This window comes from Pongo abelii, chromosome 11, assembly GCF_028885655.2.
Source record: "Pongo abelii isolate AG06213 chromosome 11, NHGRI_mPonAbe1-v2.0_pri, whole genome shotgun sequence".
NCBI classification, from domain to species: Eukaryota; Metazoa; Chordata; class Mammalia; order Primates; family Hominidae; genus Pongo; species Pongo abelii.
In genome coordinates, this window is record NC_071996.2 from 120,173,523 (window position 1) to 120,193,533 (window position 20,011).

The 20,011-nt window shown below is 45.2% G+C and overlaps 1 long non-coding RNA gene and 1 pseudogene across 1 annotated transcript in view; one reads left to right on the forward strand and one right to left on the reverse strand.

Moving 5' to 3' along the window:
• LOC129058122 (uncharacterized) overlaps positions 1-20,011 on the forward strand; it is a 627,088-nt gene that overhangs the window by 64,736 nt on the left and 542,341 nt on the right. The gene's annotated exons all lie outside the window — the stretch shown is intronic.
• Positions 8,378-9,065, reverse strand: LOC112132405 (large ribosomal subunit protein eL31-like; annotated as a pseudogene).

Genomic DNA, 20,011 nt, shown 5'->3' on the forward strand with positions numbered 1-20,011 from the left:
GTTCCCTCATCTGTAAAATAATAACCACGCCTACTTTACGAGGTTTTTAATCTTATACTTTGCAGTGAAGGCTATTGGTCGAGTACATCACTAAATGGAAGTAAGTTTTAATTCTGTGTGAAATTCTCCTTGAAAGTAAAAGCAGAAATTATAAAAATAATTCAGACCATGGATTCTGATTTTTCCATTTAGAAAATGATATTACTAGATAATGAAAGTCTAGCTTGCAAGAAGAGTGAGAGTGTTGTTTACCTGGGATTGTTTTAGAGGCTTTGGGGAAGAGGCCGAGCCTTGGGCAATGGGGAGAATTTGGTGAGGCTGGAGGTGAGGCCATTGCAGTTATGGGCAACAGTGAGGACAGGGTGAAGGGAGGAAGGGACAGAGGATAGTGGTAAACAATGAGTAGATCAGTTGCACTGGAGAAGCAGTTTCCTCTGGAGGGCGATAAATAGAAACAAAGAGGTTGGAACCAGAAGGCCAAGCCAAGGATCATACACTGTGTCCTACAGGCAGTGGGAGGCAATGCAGGTGTAGTAAATGAGAAAGTGGCTGGGTTATCTTTTGCACTGTGTGCAGTAGCATGAAACAATCTTTTGTCACGCTCACAAATTCTGTGAGTCAGAGATTTGGACTGGGTATAGCAGGAATGATTTGTCTCCACTCTCCAATGTCTGGGGCTCCAGCTAGAAGACTCGAAAGTTGGTGACGAATTGATGGCTGTGGCTGGTGTCATCTGAAGGCTTGTTTACTCACTTGTTTGCAGTTCACACTGCAGTTGGCTGAGTCCTCCGCTGTATCTGTCTCCCAGACACATGTCCATGGCATCTCCATGTAGGCTGGGCTTCCCCGTAACATGGAGACTGGGTTCCAAGGGCAAGCACTTTGAGAGACCTAGGAAACTGTAATGCCTTTTCCAACGGAGCTTCAGAAGTCATGTGCTGACTCCACTCATCAAGACAGTTACAAAATCTTGCCCAAGTTCAAGGGGAGGGGAAGTAGAATCCCCCTCTTGGTGGAGGAACAGCACGTGGGACCAGAAATACTGCTGTGGTCACCTTTGCAAAATGCAATCTGTGACAGAGAGTGTCATGGAAAAAGCCATCAATTCAAAACAAATATGTATTGAGGCTGCTCTGGCTATGGAGTAGCATTCTTTATTCCTTTACTTTCTTGATAAACTTGCTTTCACTTAAAAACAAACAAATAAACAAATAAAACACATATGTATTGAGCATCTGTTATATGTTAGGTACCCTGCCCCTGCAAGAGCCTGGGGAGACAGTGATGAGAAAAAACAAACATGATTCCAACTCCTAGAGGTGACAGCCTGCTAAGGAGGCCAACTTTAATCAAATCATCACATAAAAAATATAAAATCTCAACTATGGTAAGTCCTGGAGAGGAACATGGGACTATGAGTTCCTATAACAGGGTGATTTTTTGTTTTTTTGTTTTTAATTTTTATGGGTACATAGTAGGTGTGTATATTGATGGGTACATGAGATATTTTGATAAAGGCATACAATGTGTAATAATCCTATCAGGGTAAATGAGGTATCCATCGCCTCAGACATTTATCCTTTCTTTGTGTTATGCACATTCCAATTATACTCTGTTATTTTAAGATGTACAATAAATTATTGTTGACTGTAGTCACCTCTTGTGCTATTAAATGCTAGATTTATTCATTTTATATTACTATATTTTTGTACTCATTAACCATCCTCACCCCTTACCCCACCCATCCATTACTCTTCCCAGCCTCTGGTAACCATCATTCTATTCTCTGTGTCCATGAGTTCAATTGTTTTAATTTTTCGCTCCCATGTATGAGTGAGAATATTTGACGTTTGTCTTTCTGTGCCTGGCTTATTTTATGTAACAAAATGTCCTCCAGTTCCATCCATGTTGTTACAAATGACAGGATCTCATTCTTTTTATGGCTGACTAGTACTCCATTGTGCATAGGTATCGCATTTTCTTTATCTGTTTGTCTGTGGATGGACACTTAGGTTGCTTCCAAATCTTGGCTATTGTGAATATTGCTCCAATAAGCGTGGGAGTGCAGATATCTCTTTGATATACTGATTTCCTTTCTTTTTAGCATATGCTTAGCAATGGGATTGTTGGATCACCATAGTGACTGTACTAATGTACACCAACAGTGTATAAGGGTTCCCCTTTCTCCACATTCTCACCAGCATTCATTGTTGCCTGTCTTTTGGATAAAAGCCATTTTAACTGGAGTGAGAGGATATCTCATTGTAGTTTTGATTTGCATTTCTCTGATGACCAATGATGTGGAGCCCCTTTTCATATACCTGTTTGCCATTTGTTTGTCTTCTTTTGAGAAATGTCTATTCAGTTTTTTGGCCCATTTTTTAATGTGATTAATAGATTTTTTTCCTGTTGAGTTGTTTGAGCTCCTTACATATTCTGGTTATTGTATCCCTTGTCAGATGGAGGAGTGTGGATTTTAGAGTCAGACACGGAAGGAAATGTTTCCCTGAGGAAGTGATGTTAGGGTGAAGAACTAAGGATGATAGACGTGGAGTAAGTAGATTAGGAAGGAAGAGGGTTCTCCATTCAAAGATCCCATGGCAGGAGGGAGAAGGTGCGTGTGATGACTATTTGTATAGTCCTGATGAGGGAAGACAGTGGCAATGAGAATAAATAGCCATGGGGAAGTGAGAGAGAAATTTTGAAGAAAGTACCAGCTGACTGAATATGGAGGACTTAGGAGAGGTGAAGCCTAAGATGTTCCTGTGAAGTGTCAGGTCAGGATAACAAGGAGGATGGTGCTACCATGAACTGGGGTCAAGAAGTCAAAAAGAGGGTAATTTGGTGAGAAAGAAATTGTGTTCAGGCTGAGGGATGTTGAATCTCAGGCAGTTGTGATATAAAGTAGCAGAAATCTGGGTAGACAGTTGGCTTATCTGACCAAGTAAGGGGTAGAGCTATAGCTTTTGGAGTAACGGATGTAAAACTGCGGGTGGAAGCCATGAGGAGTTAGGTTTGCAAGGAAGAGAAAGCAGGAGATTCAGAAGGGACTGGACTTTAGCACATGCACATATTTAAGGGGAAAGAGGAGGAAGGGAAGGCAAAGAAGGGGATGACGAGAATGGTCTGGGACAGAAGAAGTAGGGCAGAGTTCATCTGGAAAGTCCGAAGACGAAGACATTTCAGGAGGGGGAGGTCCACAGTGCCATGTATGGCAACCAGGGCAGGAAGAACTAGTCCTGAAAGAAGGCCTGTGAGGCTTGATGGCTTGGTGAAGGATTTTTCCCAGGGTTCTGCAGACAGAAAGAGGCAAAAAGAGTAAGTTAGGGTGGAGAGGGTGGTGAGGATGTGGAAGGAGATGATGGAAGTGACTGGATGACTTTGGTAGTGGGAGGAGGAAGCAAGTGATGAGGTGAAAGAGGAGATGGCAAGGTCATGGGGGAGACCAGTCAAGATTTTGACACATGACTCTCATGGGAAGATTAAGACAATGGAGCTGGAAACTGCTAGAGAAGGAGCGAGGCTTTGTTGAGGTCAATTTCTTTAGGACTTTGGCATCTTTTGGTTGAAGAGCTCCCTGCTTATTTTTAAGATGGTGACCCCAAAGGGTCATGGTTAGGAAAACTTCATCAACCTCAGAAGGGGTTGATTTGTGCTTGCTTTTTCTTTTCTTTTCTTTCCCCTCTCTCTCCTCCCCCTTCCCTTCCCCCACCTTCTCCTTCCCCTCTCTTCCTCTCCCTTCCTGTCCCCTCCCCTCTCTTCCCCCTCCCCTCTCTTCCTCCTCCCCTCCCCTCCCCCTCTCCCCTCTCCTCCCCTCCCCTCTCTCCCCTCTCCTCCCCTCCCCTCTCTGCCTTCTCCTCCCCTCCCCTCTCCTCCCCTTCCCCCTCCCTTTCTTCCCCTTCCCCTTCCCCTCCCCTCCCTTCTCCTCTCCTCCCCCCCCTTCCCTTCCCTCTATTCCCCTTCCCCTCCCCTCCCCTCCCCTTCCCTTCCCTGTCTTCCCCTTTCCCTTTCCCTTCCCCCTCCCCTCCCCTCCCCTCCCTTTCCCTTGCTTTCAACAGTCTGTCTCTGTTGCCCAGGCTGGAGTGCAGTGGTGTGAACACAACTCACTGCAGCCTCACCTCCTAGGCCCAAGTGAACCTCTTGCCTCAGCCTACCACCTACCTAGGACCACAGGCATGTGTCACCAAGCCTGGCTAACTTTTTGATTTTTTGTAGAGATAGGGTCTCACTTTGTTGCCCAGGCTGGTCTCAAACTCCTGGGCTCAAGCGATCCTCCTGCCTCGGGCTCTCAAGGTATTGGGATTACAGGCGTGAGCCACTGTTCTCGGACTGATTTGTTCTTTAAACCCGTGCCTGGCCAAGCAGTTAATGTAAGGTTGTATCTGGAAACAACTAGTCCATATAGAATTTTGCCTCAAGATTCCCTTGTACTGAAGAAAAAAAAGAACTTTAAAAAGCCCTCCAAAGAACTCTCATATGCTCCCATCAGAGTATTTACAACATTCTGTTGAACTGACATGTTTACATACCCTTCTTTCTTAGTGAGGCCTCATGTTCTCCAGGGCAGGGACTGCACCTTATTGTTCTTAGATTTCCAGAATCCAGCACCAGACCTGGTGTGCCAGGGCCTCTCAGAGGTCGAGAGAGGTCAGGGCCTCTTTCATTTTCGAGGACTCCGACATTGATTGAAAACGGACCCAAGGACAAAACAAGGTTATAACAACCACAATATAATTCAAACGATAACTGGAATAAGTTAACAGTCTTACTTCACTTGCACAAAAATGAAACATATTTGTGCTATTCGTAATTACAGGTTTATGGAAAAAAAACTTATTTGCAGTGAAGAGTCTTCTTTCACTTCTGCTGATCTGTGTGGCTGTGCAAAATCACACCAGGAGATGATGTTGGCACATACATCTGAGGCTGGTAGTGCTGTGACGTGTAGGCCAGCAGCCCTCTTGCTGCAGCAGCCTTTCCAATCATCCCTCACAACCCTGCCTGGCCCCCAGCTGAGCAGGGTGGCATACAAAGGACGCTCAATATGTGTGCTGCTTCCTTGACTTGAACCATATTATTCATGGATATCTCCTCGGATGTCTCTTTCATCTTTTTTAGGTCTTTGCCCGAATGTTCCCTCTTTGGAGTGTCCTTCCCTGACTCTTCTACTTTATTTTATTTATTTATTTTTTGAGACAGAGTCTTGCTCTGTCACCCAGGCTGGAGTGTAGTGGCACAATCTCAGCTCACTGCAACCTCTGCCTCCAAGGTTCAAGTGATTTTCCTGCCTCAGCCTCCCAAGTAGCTGAGATTACAGGCGCCTGCCACCACGCCTGGCTAAGTTTTTTTTTTTTTGGTATTTTTTTTTAGTAGAAATGGGATTTCACCATGTTGGCCAGGCTTGTCTCAAACTCCTGACCTCAGGTGATCTGCCCGCTTTGGCCTCCCAAGGTGCTGGGATTACAGGACTCTTCTATTTGAAATTGCAGTGCTTCCCATTCGCCTGTACTCTCTAACTCCATTCTCAGCTTTATTTTTCTCCATTGCACTTATGGCCACCCACATTCGACATGCTTTGTTCATTTAATTGTTTCTTGTGTGTTATCCCCTTCTAGAATGTGAACTCCCTGAAGACATGGAGTTTTGATCCTAGAATGAAGGCGCTTGGCTCATAGTTTCCTAGGGCTGCTGTAACCAAGTATCACAAGTTAAACAACCGAAGTGTGTTGTCTCCCAGTTCAGGTGGCTAGAAGTCTGAAAACAAGGGGTTGACAGGTTTGGTTCCTTCTCAGGGCTGAGAGGGAGAATCTGTCCTAGGCTTCTCTCCTAACTCCGAGTAGCCTCAGACATACCTTGGCTTATATTTGGCGTTCTTCCTGTGTCTTCACATCATCTCCCCTCTGCATGTCTCTGTGTCCAGATTTTCCCTGTTTTATAAGGAGGTTGGTCATATTGGATTAGGGCCCACACTAATGACTTCATTTTAACTTTGTCATCTGCAAAGACCCTATTTCCAAATAAAGTCACATTCACAGGTCCTGGGGGTTAGGATCTCAATATGTTTTTGGGGGACACAATGTAACCCATAATAGTACTCAATAAATATTTGTTGAATAAACAATCAGGTCACTTCCTTAGGAAGAAAATAGACCATTTGAAGGTAGACATCATCTTGATATACCATTGTTGAACATGGGACAGGCATCTGCAGAGGACAGAGAAGGGACCAATGGAGAGAGGTGGCTCCCTGAAGTTGGTGCGGCTGAGACTGCAGAAGGGAATCAAGGTAGGGACTCTCTGCAGCCAGGTTGCAGTGCAGGTGCCCTCACTCAGCAAAGCAGAGACCAGGGCAGGGCTCGGAGGAACCTGGAGGGGCCAGGGCAGCGACAGAGTGCTCTGCAAGGAAGTCCAAAGCCAGAGACAAAGGCTGGGGAGCCACATACAGACAGAGATCAAGAAAGCAGGTTCTAGCAGAGTCTGGAACCTCCACTAGCCTTGGTGGAGCAGAGAGGGCCCACTTTTCTCTTGGGCTAGAAAGATGAGCAGCTTGGTTTAACGTCCCACCTGGGTCACAGGTGAGAATGAGAACTGAGAGCCCTGCGTGCGATCTTGGGCTACATGGTGCTAGAATTCTGGGCCATGTGACCTACTGCTTCTAGGCATTAGCATGTTACTTTCTCTTCCCTTGGCCTCTTTTTTCTTTTGATTGAAGTTACTTTAGAGCATTCCAACTTCTTCTTGGTTGAGAGATTCCTTTTCTTTTCTTTCTTTCTTTTTTTTTTTCTGAGACAGAGTCTTATTTTCTCAGTCACCCAGGCTGGAGTGTAATGGCACAATCTCGGCTCACTGCAACTTCCACCACCCGGGTTCAAGCAATTCTCCTGCCTCAGCCTCTGAGTAGCTGAGATCACAGGCACCAGCCACCATGCCCAGCTAATTTTTGTATTTTTAGTAGAGACGGGGTTTCACCATGTTGGCCAGGCTGGTCTCAAACTCCTGACCTCAGGTGGTCTACCCATCTCGGCCTCCCAAAGTGATGGGATTAGAGGCATGAGAAATTCCTTTTCTAAGGAGAAAAGGAATTGCTGATGGTGGTGCCAGCTGGGGAAGAGAGGGTGAAGGCTTCACGTGGCAAGACAGCAGCCAGCCCAGCAAGAGAGACAAAGGAACTGGGAGCAGATATTCATAAACTCAGGAGGGGGCAGAACTGCTGGCCTGACCACTGAGCCTTTCCTAGTTGAGTCTTTAATTCACGGAATATACAGGCAGAAAAAAATAGCTCATCCTTGGCCTCCTGCTGATGTAATGTCACTGGATCAACAAAGCGGTTGCACACAGGCAATCATACAGGCACAGACTCAGAGTGTGCAGGGCAATGGAACTTTAATTCAGGATATGGAGCAAGTACAGATCACCTCCCAGCAGCGTCTAGACCCTGGGGGATACAGAGGTAAGCCTGCAACTCAGGAGAGGAGCCAGGCATGTCAACTAAAGTTTGGTGCAACGGGGCAGGCGTCGAATGAGATACCGAGGTTGCCTGTATTCATTTTCCAGGATTGCTCTAACAAAAAACCAAAATCTGAGTGGCTTCAAACAGCAGAAATTGATTGATGTTCTGGAGGCCAGTCAAAAAGGTGTCAGCAGGGCCATACTTTCTCTGAGGGGCCTCAGGGAGAATCTTTCCTTGCTCTTCTTAGCCTCTGTGTTTTCCGGCATCCGTGGTGTTCACTGGCTTGTGGCTGCATCACTCCAGTCACATGGCCATCTTCTTTCTGTGTGTTTTCACGAGGTCTTCCCTCTGTGCGTATCTGTCCCTGTATCCATGTATCCCCATTTTATAAAGACTCTGGTCATATTGGACTAAGACTTACCCTAATGACATCATTTTAACTTGATTACCTCTGCAAAGACCCTGTTTTCTTTTTCTTTCTTTCTTTCTTTCTTTTCTTTCTTTCTTTTTTTCTTTCTTTATTTCTTCTTTTTCTCTTTCTTTTCTTTCTTTCTTTCTCTTTCTTTCTTTCTTTCCTTCTTTCTTTTCTTTTTCTTTCTTTCTCTCTCTCTCCCTTCCTTCCTTCCTTCCTTCCTTCTTTTTTTTTTGAGATGGAGTCTCTCTTTACCACCCAGGCTGCAATGCAGTGGCACAGTCTTGGCTCACTGCAACCTCCGCCTCCCAGGTTCAAGCGATTCTCCTGCCTCAGCCTCCTGAGTAGCTGGGATTACAGGCACCTGCCACCATGCCCGACTAATTTTTGTATTTTTAGTAGAGATGGGATTTCACCACGTTGGCCAGGCTGGTCTCAAACTCCTGACCTCACGTAATCTGTCCACCTCGGGCTCCCGAAGTGCTGGGATTACAGGCGTGAGCCACTGTGCCCGGCTCACTTTTTTTTTTAAATTTATAACTTTATTTGATGTATTTGATGATCAGCAGTTAGTTCTCATCCACACTGACTGCAGATTTTTGAAAGTGGTAACAGGTACATAGGTAACCAAAGTATAGAGCTTATTTGGTGAATCTTTACCCTCATTATGTTTTCTGGACAACCACACACAGATACGGTATGGATATTCCTTATTCCTTTGGCTCAGACAGCTTTGTTGAGACTGGTATCAATGTGCACATCTGGAGTTGCCATCTCCTTCATGGCAAATTTCTGGATCTCTTTGCGTCTCAGAGTGCCTGAGACGCACGCTTCTTGACGCCCACTCCATGGATGCACTTGTGAATGTCGATGGTGTATTCTTGGGTCACCACCTAATTGATGGCAGAACGGCCCTTTTTCTTCTTGTCACCCATCTTTGCAGAGCCATTCTGCTGGGCCCCAGTTGGAAAAGAAGAGCACCGATCTTATTTTCAAATAAGGCCACATTCTGAGTATTGGGGATTAGGATTTCAACATATCTTTTTGGGGGGACACAAGTCAACCCATAACATCGCCCAGTGAGGGAGTGACTACTCAAGGTGTTTGTATGTAATGGGCAGAGTGTTGGGGAAGGCTTACCAGGAAAACGAAGTGGAAGAAAAGGCATTCCAGGCAGGCAGACCAGTGCAGACGAGAAGACATGAAGACGAAGATTCAGGACAAGAAGAAACTGACACCTCTTGGGATCCTACTGTGTTGCTGGCACCATATTAGATATCACATAAAAACCACCATCGAACCCTCCCTACATTGCCATTACTTCCCCATTTCACAGGTGAAAGCCAATATGTGGAGATAGAAAGTGACTGGCCAAAAGTCAGATCACAATGTGGCACCATAGTGGAGACAAGAAGCCATACCCAGCGCCTTATGTCCAGTGCCTGCTCTAAAAATATGGCATAAAGCTGAAGAGACCTAGGTGGAAGGAAGAGTGTTTGGGGGTAGGGCTTTCTCTTAGGGGTCCCGGATATCATTCCATGTAGATGCGTGCCTACTCCGCCATGGAATGCTCCTAGTCAGGCATCGGAGAAAGGCCTTGGGCTGACCTCTGAGTCCTCCACGACACCTGCTGACCTGCTGGAGGTATACAGATCCAAGCAACAGCCACGGTGACCAGGCTGAGTGATTACACCACATTGGAGAACTTGGCTTACTCTGTGTCTTTGGGAACAACGGTCAGCTCTGCTCCTAATGAGAACAGTAGCTGTCAATTTCCTGAGTGTCCACGGCCTTAAGGAAAACATGAAGCAGCCAGGACATGTTCTGACTCCCCTGCTTCTGTGCCTTTGCCCAGGTGTTCATCCCCATCAAGCCCTAATAAACACTTGGTGAAATGGACAATCTAAGCTCCCCAAAGATGCAGTGGGAAAAGCTCTGCCTTTGGAGATGGAATACTGTATTTGAACTTGGGTCTTCCCATTTACTGTTTGATCTTGGCTGTGTCTGTTTCGACTGTCAGTTTCCTCATCTAGACAATGGCATAATAATACCTAACTCACAGGCTTGCAGTGGGTATTGAATAACAGCACAGACACATTTTGTTAATATTAAAGTGCTGTGTGTATGCAAGTTATTAATCACAGTTGATATATTTAGGACTCTGCATAGAGCTAAATCAGACAATCTCTCCCTATAGTTCTTTCTCTCCCAAATAGAACCCCCTAAAATAAGGGTCTTCAAACTGTGGCTCATGGGCCAGATCCATCTTGCTGCTCATTTCTGTACAGCCTACGCACTAAGAATCACTTTTACATTTTTAAATGGTTGAAAAACATCAAAAGAATAATATTTTGTGACATAAGAATTATATAAAATTTAAATTCCCATGTCCATAAATAAAGCTTCATCAGAATGTAGCCATGTTCATTTATTTATGCCTACGGCTGCTTGCAGATGACAACAGCAGAGCTGAATAGCTGCAACAGAGACCAGACAGCCCGCAAAGGACAAAATATTTACCATCTGGTCTTTTACATAAAATGGTGCCTGACTCCTGATCTAGAATAACAAAACCAGGCAAATAAAAATGCTGAGCTAAACCTGGATCTTTAAGCATTCAAACTTGCTATGTCCACAGTCCTCAGATCTTTGGGTCTTTGAGGAGTTCATACAGACCTGTCTTCCAGGAGTGTTAGAGCATTGGCCTGAGTTGCTCATGGCTTAGTTAAGGTTGACAGAGCCCCCAGCAGAGTCCTTGGCTGGCAGCCTGTGGCCTCTCTCACTAGATCTGAGGGACCCAGGAAGGCCTGTCCCCTTAGCAGAGCTGCAGCTGTCTAAGTCCAGAGCCACAAAAATCCCACCCTGCCTGCCACCATTTAGCCATTGAAGTTGCCTGCACATCAGCTGGCAGAGGGCTTTGCCTGGTGACAGGTCTCCCATTTAGATGTAATCACCTTTTTATATCCATGGAGCTTTTTTGAATGCCTCTCTCCACCCAGCACTTTCCCCGATGATTGAAAAGAGCTCAACCATCAAATGGCATTATCTCCTCTGAATGGCCTCAGTTTATCACCTGAACAAGCCCAGAAACTTCAACCCTGAGCTTCTCTTTGTTGTAGCAACAGGTGCTCAGGAAGGGGGTGGGGTGGACAAGGGAGAGGATGCGTCTAAGAGGAGGAAGGCTGGGAAATGCTCTTTGGGGGAGATCTTTAGAAACTGAATCAGCTTTGCTACTCTGGAACAGGCTGCAACAGAATTTGTGCAGGACTCAAGGGTAGCAGGTGATGCAGTGATCTTTCACGCTTCTGAAAAAAATGTCCTATGACTGACCTGAGTGTTCCTTAAAAAGAAAAGCGGTACCAAAGAATTCCCCTAAAAAGTTCTAAGGGAAAAAAATTTCAAAAGTTACTTTTCCATATTTTTTAGTTGTGTATAAAAATATTCTTATGGCTTGAGCCAGTTTAGTGACTACATTTTCTACTTAGTCCTCTGTGACAAGGGTCTAAGAAGGTTCCATTATTCCCAAGTGACAATTTTTTATAGATGCATTAAAATATTTAGTCAGCCAGGTGCAGTGGGTCACACTTGTAATTCCAGCATTTTTGGGGGCTGAGGCGGGAGGATCACTTGAGCCCAGAAGCTTAAGACCAGCCTGGGCAGCAGAGGGAGGGTCCCATCTCTACAATAAAAAAAAAAAAAAAAAAAGAAAAAAAAAAATTAGCCAGGTATGGTTGTATGTGCCTGTAGTCCCAGCTACTTGGGAGGTTGAGGTGGGAGGATCCCTTGGGCCTAGGAGTTCAAGGCTATAGTGAGCTGTGATTACATCATTACACTCTAGCCTGGGTGACAGAGTAAGACTCTGTCTCAAAAAAAAAAAAAAGTTTAATCCAACTATAAAAGTTGGTACTGGGGAGTCTGGAACTAAAGTTCAGAGGAAGCGGTATTATAGAGTGGGAATTGGGAACTTTATCTGGAAAGAGCTAGATAGTAAATCTTACAGGCTTTGCCAGCCATGTGGTCTTGGCTGCAACTATTCAACTCTGCTGCGATAGCACAGAAGCAGCTATAGATAATATGTAAATGAATGACCCGGGCTGTGATCCAAGAAAACTTTATTTACAAAAACAGGTGGTGGGCTGGATTTGGCCCGCGGGCCATGTTTTGCCAACCCCTGGTGTGTAGAGCTTTAGCTTGCTTAGCACTCTCTGCTTTTCCCTACCAGATGGTAAAGCACAGAGAATGTGCCAGTTTATGGCAAGAAGTTCCCTAATGGGCCTAAGCTGAAGTTGTGAGTAAGTGAAACCAAGCAGAAGAGGGACAGGATCTTCAGTGTGGAGGTGATATGGTGGTTGGCAGTAGAAAGAATATTGTGGGCCACGCATCGGGTCTCTTTTACAGCAGAGCATCTGAATATGGATGCTAAGGTGGCGGAGGAGGTAGGAGCAAGACATCTGGTTCTTTGTGTTGCCTAGAGCTCTAAGCAACCTCAGGCTCCACCTCTACTATGATTCCTGCTCTTTTTAGTCATCCCTGGAATCTTCTGGGATTTATGTCTCCTTTATGCCCTCTACATTCTTGTAAACTCCCAATCTTGGCTCTCTTGCAAAACCCATTAGAGCTCACCGTTGGTAATCCTGCCTCAATAGTACCTTTCCTTGGCATTCAGGATAAATGAACCCTCCTCTATGCTTTCCTGGTGCTGCTAGACACCTCTATCAGGTATAAATTGCATAATATCGCGTTATATTTATGGCTTCCTCATTGCAAACTTTTCATGTGTATGTTTTCCTCATCTTTACATTTTCAGTGACTAGCTGGGGAAAAATGCCAAAAAAGAAAGAGAGACAGATAGATAAAGAAGAGAAAGAAAAAAAAAAGGAAAAAAAAAAGAAAGAGAAAGAAAAGAAAAAAATAGATGCAAGTTTGAGTTAATTCAAAATTGCCCAATCTAGTGCTATTTTGAGTGCTTTCTAATTGCTTTATTTATCATGTCTTCTCTTCTAGTGACTTATACTGTTTTTGAGGGAGAAAGGCAGAGTTGTAGTAGCCAGGATTATACTAGTCACAAATGGCAGAATCTCCATATCCAGCCTAGGCTAGAAGGGGGATTTGTTGGTTCCTGTAACTGAACCAAGGGAGGGCAGAGTGCAGCTGGCCTCAGGGTCAACAGGGAACAGGGAAAAGACAAGCGGATAGGACTCACTGTCCTCCATCTTGGTTTCTGCCCATGTACTAGTTCTGTTCACTCAGACTGATTCTCTTTTGGAACCAAGGGTGCCAGCAATGGCCAGGTTTCACGACCTGCCATTTTTACCCTGAAGAGGAGCTGCCTTACCCCCTGCCCCCGCCTCCCGCCTCCCACCTCCTACCTCCCGAGGTCTAACTTAAAAACTCTTAGGGAAACATTGGCTTTCTGTGGGTCCTGTGCTCCACCTGAGATCAGGGAGGCATATTTTCACGACTGGAAGCTTCTAGTAGAATACAACTGGCATGGGGTGGAAGGAAGACATCCCAGAGGAAGGGGGATGCACTTCTTAGAAGCAGAAGAACATGTGACAGGCAGACAGAGTAAGAGACATGCATTCAGTGTCTTCCTTTCTTGAATAGCCCTTTCTCAGTGGTTGGCCCTAAGCTGGGCAGAAACACACATGAACGATGAGAGCCATTTTCCTTTTAAAGTGCTGCCTCTCATCCCTTATGCAAATTTATCTCCAGTTTGGGCTGCCAATAATTTTTTCCAGGGTAGATACATCCCCTTACCCTGATGGATTAAGAACCCACCTTTTGGCCAGGCATGGTGGCTCATGCCTGTAATCCCAGCTGCTTGGGAGGCCGAGGTGGACAGATCATGAGATCAAGAGATGGAGACCATCCTGGCCACCATGGTGAAACCCTGTCTCTATTAAAAATACAAAAATTAGCTGGGCATGGTGGCATCCACCTGTAGTCCCAGCTACTTGGGAGGCTGAGGCAGGGGAATTGCTTGAATCTGGGAGGCGGAGGTTGCAGTGAGCTGAGATCATGCCACTGCACTCCAGCCTGGGTGACAGAGGGAGACTCCGTCTCAAAAAAAAAAAAAAAAAAGAACCCACCTTTTTAACAGACTTTATAGGCTAGAAATCCCACCATCAACGTTGATCTTTCTTTCTACAGCCTGTAAGTACTGAAAAAGAGAGGCCCAACCATCTACTATCCATTCCACGCTCATTTGTCCAGCATTTATAAAAAATTAATAAACTGTTTTTTGGAGCAATTTTAGGTTCACAGCAAAATTGAGTGGAAAGTACAGAGATCTCGTCCAGCACATATTTTTCACAAACTATTGTGCAACCAGCTTTTATTGACATTTTTTTTTCTTTTACTCAGAAACTCTGTGAAGTAGGGATGCATTTTTATCTGCACATTTCAGATAGGGAAACTGAGGCCTAGAAAGGTAAAGGGGCTTGCCCAAGACCTCACAGCTTTTGAGGAGCCAATCTGGGGGTGTTACTGTGCATTTTTCTGGGCACTTTCAAAGAGCAGAAGTTTCCAAAGCAGGAAGGGCTGGCTCTTCAATGGTAGAATTCTCCTTTCATAGTAGATGTTGAGAGAAATAGTGTAACTATTGACAGGTTTTGAAAACCCTGAACTCAGCAAACAGACCACGTTCAGTGTGCCCGTGTCCATTCAAGTCATCAATTTTGGGTCCCCACTGTGTCCCTGTAAGGGAGTCTAGCAACTTCTAATAAGGGATGGGCATCTTCTGTGTGGCTCCTTCCTCACCATTGATGCTGACATTCTGGCCCCTGAATGCCCATTTCATTGGTACCAAATGGAAAAGCCCCTGGAGGGGAGGGTGCCTGGGATGAGGGGGAGGGTAGCTGATGGGGCTCTCCAGATAGCCCTGGTTCGTCTCTCCCAAGACTAGTTCTCATGCCAAAGGAGTCTTGTGTCTCAACCCGTGAGATCTGTGGGGCTACAATTCCAGTTTCTTCTTTCTTTGGCTTCAGTACTTTCCAGCTCCAGTCTCTTGAGGTTAGGGTGTATGTGACGGGGAGAGGAGACTGGGGCAAGGGGTGGGGAGTTGAGTGGAGTGGGTGGTTGGTAATATTTTCCAGTTCTTTCTAAAGTGTCTGTCTTCCCTTAATGGATACGGAAGTGAGCCAGCCAGCTGACTGCCCCGACTGCAAGATTGGTTACTGCTTACATCATCTGAGCAGCCAGACTGGGGACAGGGGTGGGGGGGAGATGGAGGAGAAGCTGAGCAGGGATTAATCCAGCCCTGAATGAATTAATAGACAAAGGCATTGGAGATCAGGTAACCTTTTTCCCAAGCTCATGACTTGGGGACGTGGAGAAGAGCCAGACAGTTCCATTAGTGCATGCATGGCGTGCTCTGTGGGTGCTCCGCCCTTTATCAACATTTCAGTTCCATTCCATTGCACCCTATGCCTCTCCAGTCTGTGAGCTTTGGTTGAGAATCAGGAATGTCCCAAGAATATATTAGTGGAGGAGTGATATAGAGAGATCTAAGATTAACAGCCCTCTTGGCATTCCCTTTTAGAGGGGGCCAGCAACCTGCATCAGTTAGCTTTTGCATGATGAGCTACCCCTAGAGTTAGCGATGTCTGACAACATTCCTTCATCACTGCTGCGGAGTCTGCAAACCAGCAGGGTAGGCCTGCTGAATCAGACTGGACTCTGTGGCTCTTGGCTGCACTCGCTTAAGTGTTTGTAGGCTGGCTGATGGGCCAGGCTGGTCAGTGATAGCCTGGATGACTGGAGCCTTTCTCTGCATACTCTCTCATCCTCTCCCAGGCAGACTTGAGCTTGCTCAGGTGGCAGAGGCAGGGTTCCAAGGAGGCAAGGGGCAGCCTGCAAAGCCTCTAGAAGACAGGCTTAGAATACATGTAACATGTTCTGTGGCCACAGCAAGTTACAGGGCCAAAGCCAGCAGTGGGGAAGAGCTCCAGCTCTTGATGAGAGTAGGGGAAAAGAACTGCAGACATTTCTGCACTCTGCGTTAGACACATGCACCCTCACTATGCACAGAAGACTGATAGTCCTCTTTGATTTCTCTTATCACACATGCTTATGGCAGGATGGAGGAAGAGTAGTTAAGTCTGACAGGGGTGAGTGGGATGGGACAGAATTTGAGGAAAACTTCACAGAGCAGGCAGCCCTAAAGGACAAATAGTATTTCAACAGGAGCAGAAACACACACCTCTTTCTCTTCCTTTTCTATTATTTTCCTCTTGCCAAAAACCCACATTGGACCCAGCTACCACTTAATCTAGAGATTCCATCAGCGACGCTGTGGTGGCTCCCATCCAAGTATAAACCAGGTCAGGCCCTGCTTAGCTTCTGAGATTGGGTGCATTCAGGGTGATATGGCCGTAGACGGTGACCCTATGGTGTAGAATATGCTTTCTGCATCTGGAGGCAAGATGAGCTCCAGCTAGAGCTTCCCGGGGTTAGAAAAATGGAGGTTCCCTGACTCACATTTACCAAATTATAATGCTTCTTTCCTATCTCTCTTCTCTTCTTGAGCTCCTTCCCTGCCGCTCTTTTTCTTGCTGTGATTTCTAATGGGTATAGATCTATGGATGGCAACAAGGAAAAAGAAAAGTAAACATTGTTATCATTCCATTGCCAATGGAAGAAAAGATCAATTTATTTCTCTTATTCTGTGGAGGGGTCATGCAGATACCCCACACATTAGTATGTGAATTCCTTGTTAAGTGCTTAGTGCAGTTTTGGGGGCAGAGTATGTGGATCGATAGATAGCATGAAGGCAACAGAAGTGAAGATAATTGTTGTAATTATTGTACTTAATGAGCCATTGGAAATGGAAACATTATTTGAGCAGACTTCTACTGCCTTAGCAGAATTTGCTGATTTGCTAGCATACTTTACTAGTAAGATCATTAAAAACAAATATTCAAATTTTAGAATTGTTTTTTCTATGATCCAGCAGTCTCACTATTAGGTATTTATCCAAAGGAAATCAGTCTATCAAAGGAATACCTACATCCCAAAGTTTATTGAAGCACTATTCAAAATAGCCAAGATATGAAATCAACCTGTGTCCATCAACAAATTAATGGATAAAGAAAATGTGAGACATGGCTGGGTGCAGTAGCTCACACCTGTAATCCCAGCACTTTGGGAGGCCGAGGCGGGTGGATCACGAGGTCAGGAGGTCAAGACTATCTTGCTAACATGGTGAAACCCCATCTCTACTAAAAATACAAAAAAAAAAAAATTAGCTGGATGCGGTGGTGGGCGCCTGTAGTCCCAGCTATTCGAGAGGCTGAGATAGGAGAATGGTGTGAACCCAAGAGGCGGAGTTTGCAGTGAGCAGAGATTGCACCCCTGCACTCCAGACTGGCCGACAGTGCAAGACTCCGTCTAAAAAAAAAAAAAAAGAAAAGAAAATGTGAGATGTGTATATATATCTATATCTGTATGTGTATTATATATATATAAAAGTTGGTGCAAAAGTAATTGCGATTTTTGCCATTAAAAGTAATGTAACACACACACATGTAGAATACTATTCAGCCATAAAAATGAAATGTCCTCATTTGCAGCAAAATGGCTGGAACTGGAGGTCATTATGTTAACTGAAATAAGCTAGATACAGAAAGACAAATATTGCATGTTCTCACTCATAGGTGGGAGCTAAAAGGTGGATCTCATGGAGGTAGGGAGTAGAATGCTAATTACCAGAGTTTGGGAAGGGTGGGGAGTTGGGGGAAGAGAGGGTGGTTAATGGGTACAAACATACAGGTAGAAGAATATGTTGTGGTGCTTGATAGCACAGCAAGTGACCACAGTTAGCACTAATATGTTGTACAATTCAAAATAGATGAGAAGATCTGAAGTGTTTCCAACATCAAAGAAATGTAAATGTTTGAGGTGATGAATGTCCTACGTACCCTGATTTGATCATTACATATTATTATGCATATATCAAAACATCACATGTGCTCCATGCATATGTAGGTTGTTATGTTTCATTAAAAAAAGTTTAGGGTCAGGCGTGGTGGCTCACGCCTGTAATCCCAGCACTTCGGAAGGCTGAGGTGGGTGGATCACCTGAGGTCGGGAGTTCAAGACCAGCCTGGTCAACATGGCGAAACCCCATCTCTACTAAAAATTAAAAAACTTAGCCGGGCATGGTGGTGCATGCCTGTAATCCCAGCTACTTGGGAGGCTTAGGCAGGAGGATCACTTGAACCCAGGAGGCAGAGGTTGCAGTGAGCCAAGATCGTGGCATTGCACTCCAGACTGGGCAACAAGAGTGAAACTTGGTCTCAAAAAAAAAAAAAGAAAAAAAATTTAAAACAAACAAGCAACTTTCTATTTTAGCACATGCATGAGGAACTCTCATCCCTAGGGGAAAAAAAGTCCCAGGAGGAAACCTAGAGTGGGTCTGGGGTTGGTCCTCCTCCCTGTGAAATCTACCCTTGGAGAAATCCTCTGTCCACATCTCCACCTGTGGGAGGATGCCCTAATCCTGCCCTCACCCTAGCAGCTGTTGGAGAAGATGAGGGAAGCGCTGAGAATGCAGACTGTTTTCTTATGCTCCCCAGTTTCTGTGGCCAGGAATACTCCTTTTGCAAAAAAAGGGGTGGTGCCCCATTAAACCTGGTTTCTCTTTTCTCTGTCTCTGCCCTGTCTTTGAAGGTCCTAGGGGCCTTGTGCATTCCTTGCATGCCAATCATGGAGTAAGCTGGGGCCTGGGGTTTTTGGTAGGGATTCTGTTTTGTTCGTTCCCAGTCTGGAAGATGTGGCCAAGAGTGGAAGTTCTAGATGGGAGGTGAGGTGGTGCGAGCCACCTCCACCCTTATGTAATCCTCAGACCTTCTTCCCCTCTGTCCTTCATGACAGAACCAGTGTCTAAATCTGAACTTGTTTGGTTGCAGAGAACAGAAACATAATTCCAATTAGTGTAGACAAATGAGACATTTCTTCCAGAGATACGAAGGGCATTGAGATGCCTCATAGAAATAGGGGAAGAGCTGCAGCAATCACTGTTTGTTCATCTCTGCTTATCTGTGCTTCTCTGACTGCTAGTTAATTTTGAGTACTTCCCAGAGGCTTTCGTCTCCTAGGAGGCACATAACCACCAGCTGTCCCTGCTTAGCAACTTCTGCAGAAAGAGAGTGCCTTTTCCCCCTACAGTATTTTTTGCTGCAACTCAGGGAAAGATTCTCAGTTTCCCTACTTGGGCTACATGTCACTGCTGCCTGAACACAGACCACTAGGCTTTGTTCATCCTTAGTCCTATGCCCACTCCTCCAAGTAGCAGAAGAAAGAGGATGGGAATGTTTGCCGAACAGACAACACCCAAGAAGTACTCTGGCAGGCCTAAGACCTAAGCAGGTGATGTAATCCTTTTTTCTATTATCACCAGAGCCCATCAGCATAGTTGGTGTCTACTCTTCCTTCCTATGGCTGCTGGGTATAAGCCAATCATTGCTGTTCCTCTTCTCATTGACAATGATTGGTTTAGGTACAAGCATGTGATGTGATCCTGGCCAATATGATGTAAGGAGATACCAACTAGAAGAGTTCTCAGTCTTTAAGAAGCTTAATCTCTTTTGCTGGCCACTATCCAGTCTGTAAGGGATGCCTGGAACTGTCGGACCCAACCTGCAGCTGTAAGGACCTGGTCAAGGTCAAGGTTGACATGCTGAGGATGGCAGAGCACAGTGGAGCCAGGTCCTTAAGGACCTGGTTGAGCTGTTGAGTTAACCAATCCTGGAGCCACCATCTCCAGGGCATTTTTTTTTTTTATGAGAGAGTAAATTTTTCATCTATTTTAAGCCAGCGGTTTTCAAAGTCTGGTCTCTGGACCAGAAACGCCAATCAGCATCCCCTGGGAACTTGTTAGAAATGCAAATTCTTGAGTCTTACCCAGAACTACTGAATTAAAATCTCTGGGAGTGGGGCTCAGCTGTTTGCCTTTTAACAAGCCCTCAGGTACATGCTAAAGTTTGAGACTCACCATTTAAGCCTTTGGAGTCAGGATTGGAGGATGATTTGGTTCTGTTTACTTGCTGCTGAAATATTCTAAGTGGAATAGTCTTAACAGAAAGGGTCTGGAAAGAATCTAGAATCATTCTAATTCTACCCCTTCATTTCATACCCGTGACTGAGTG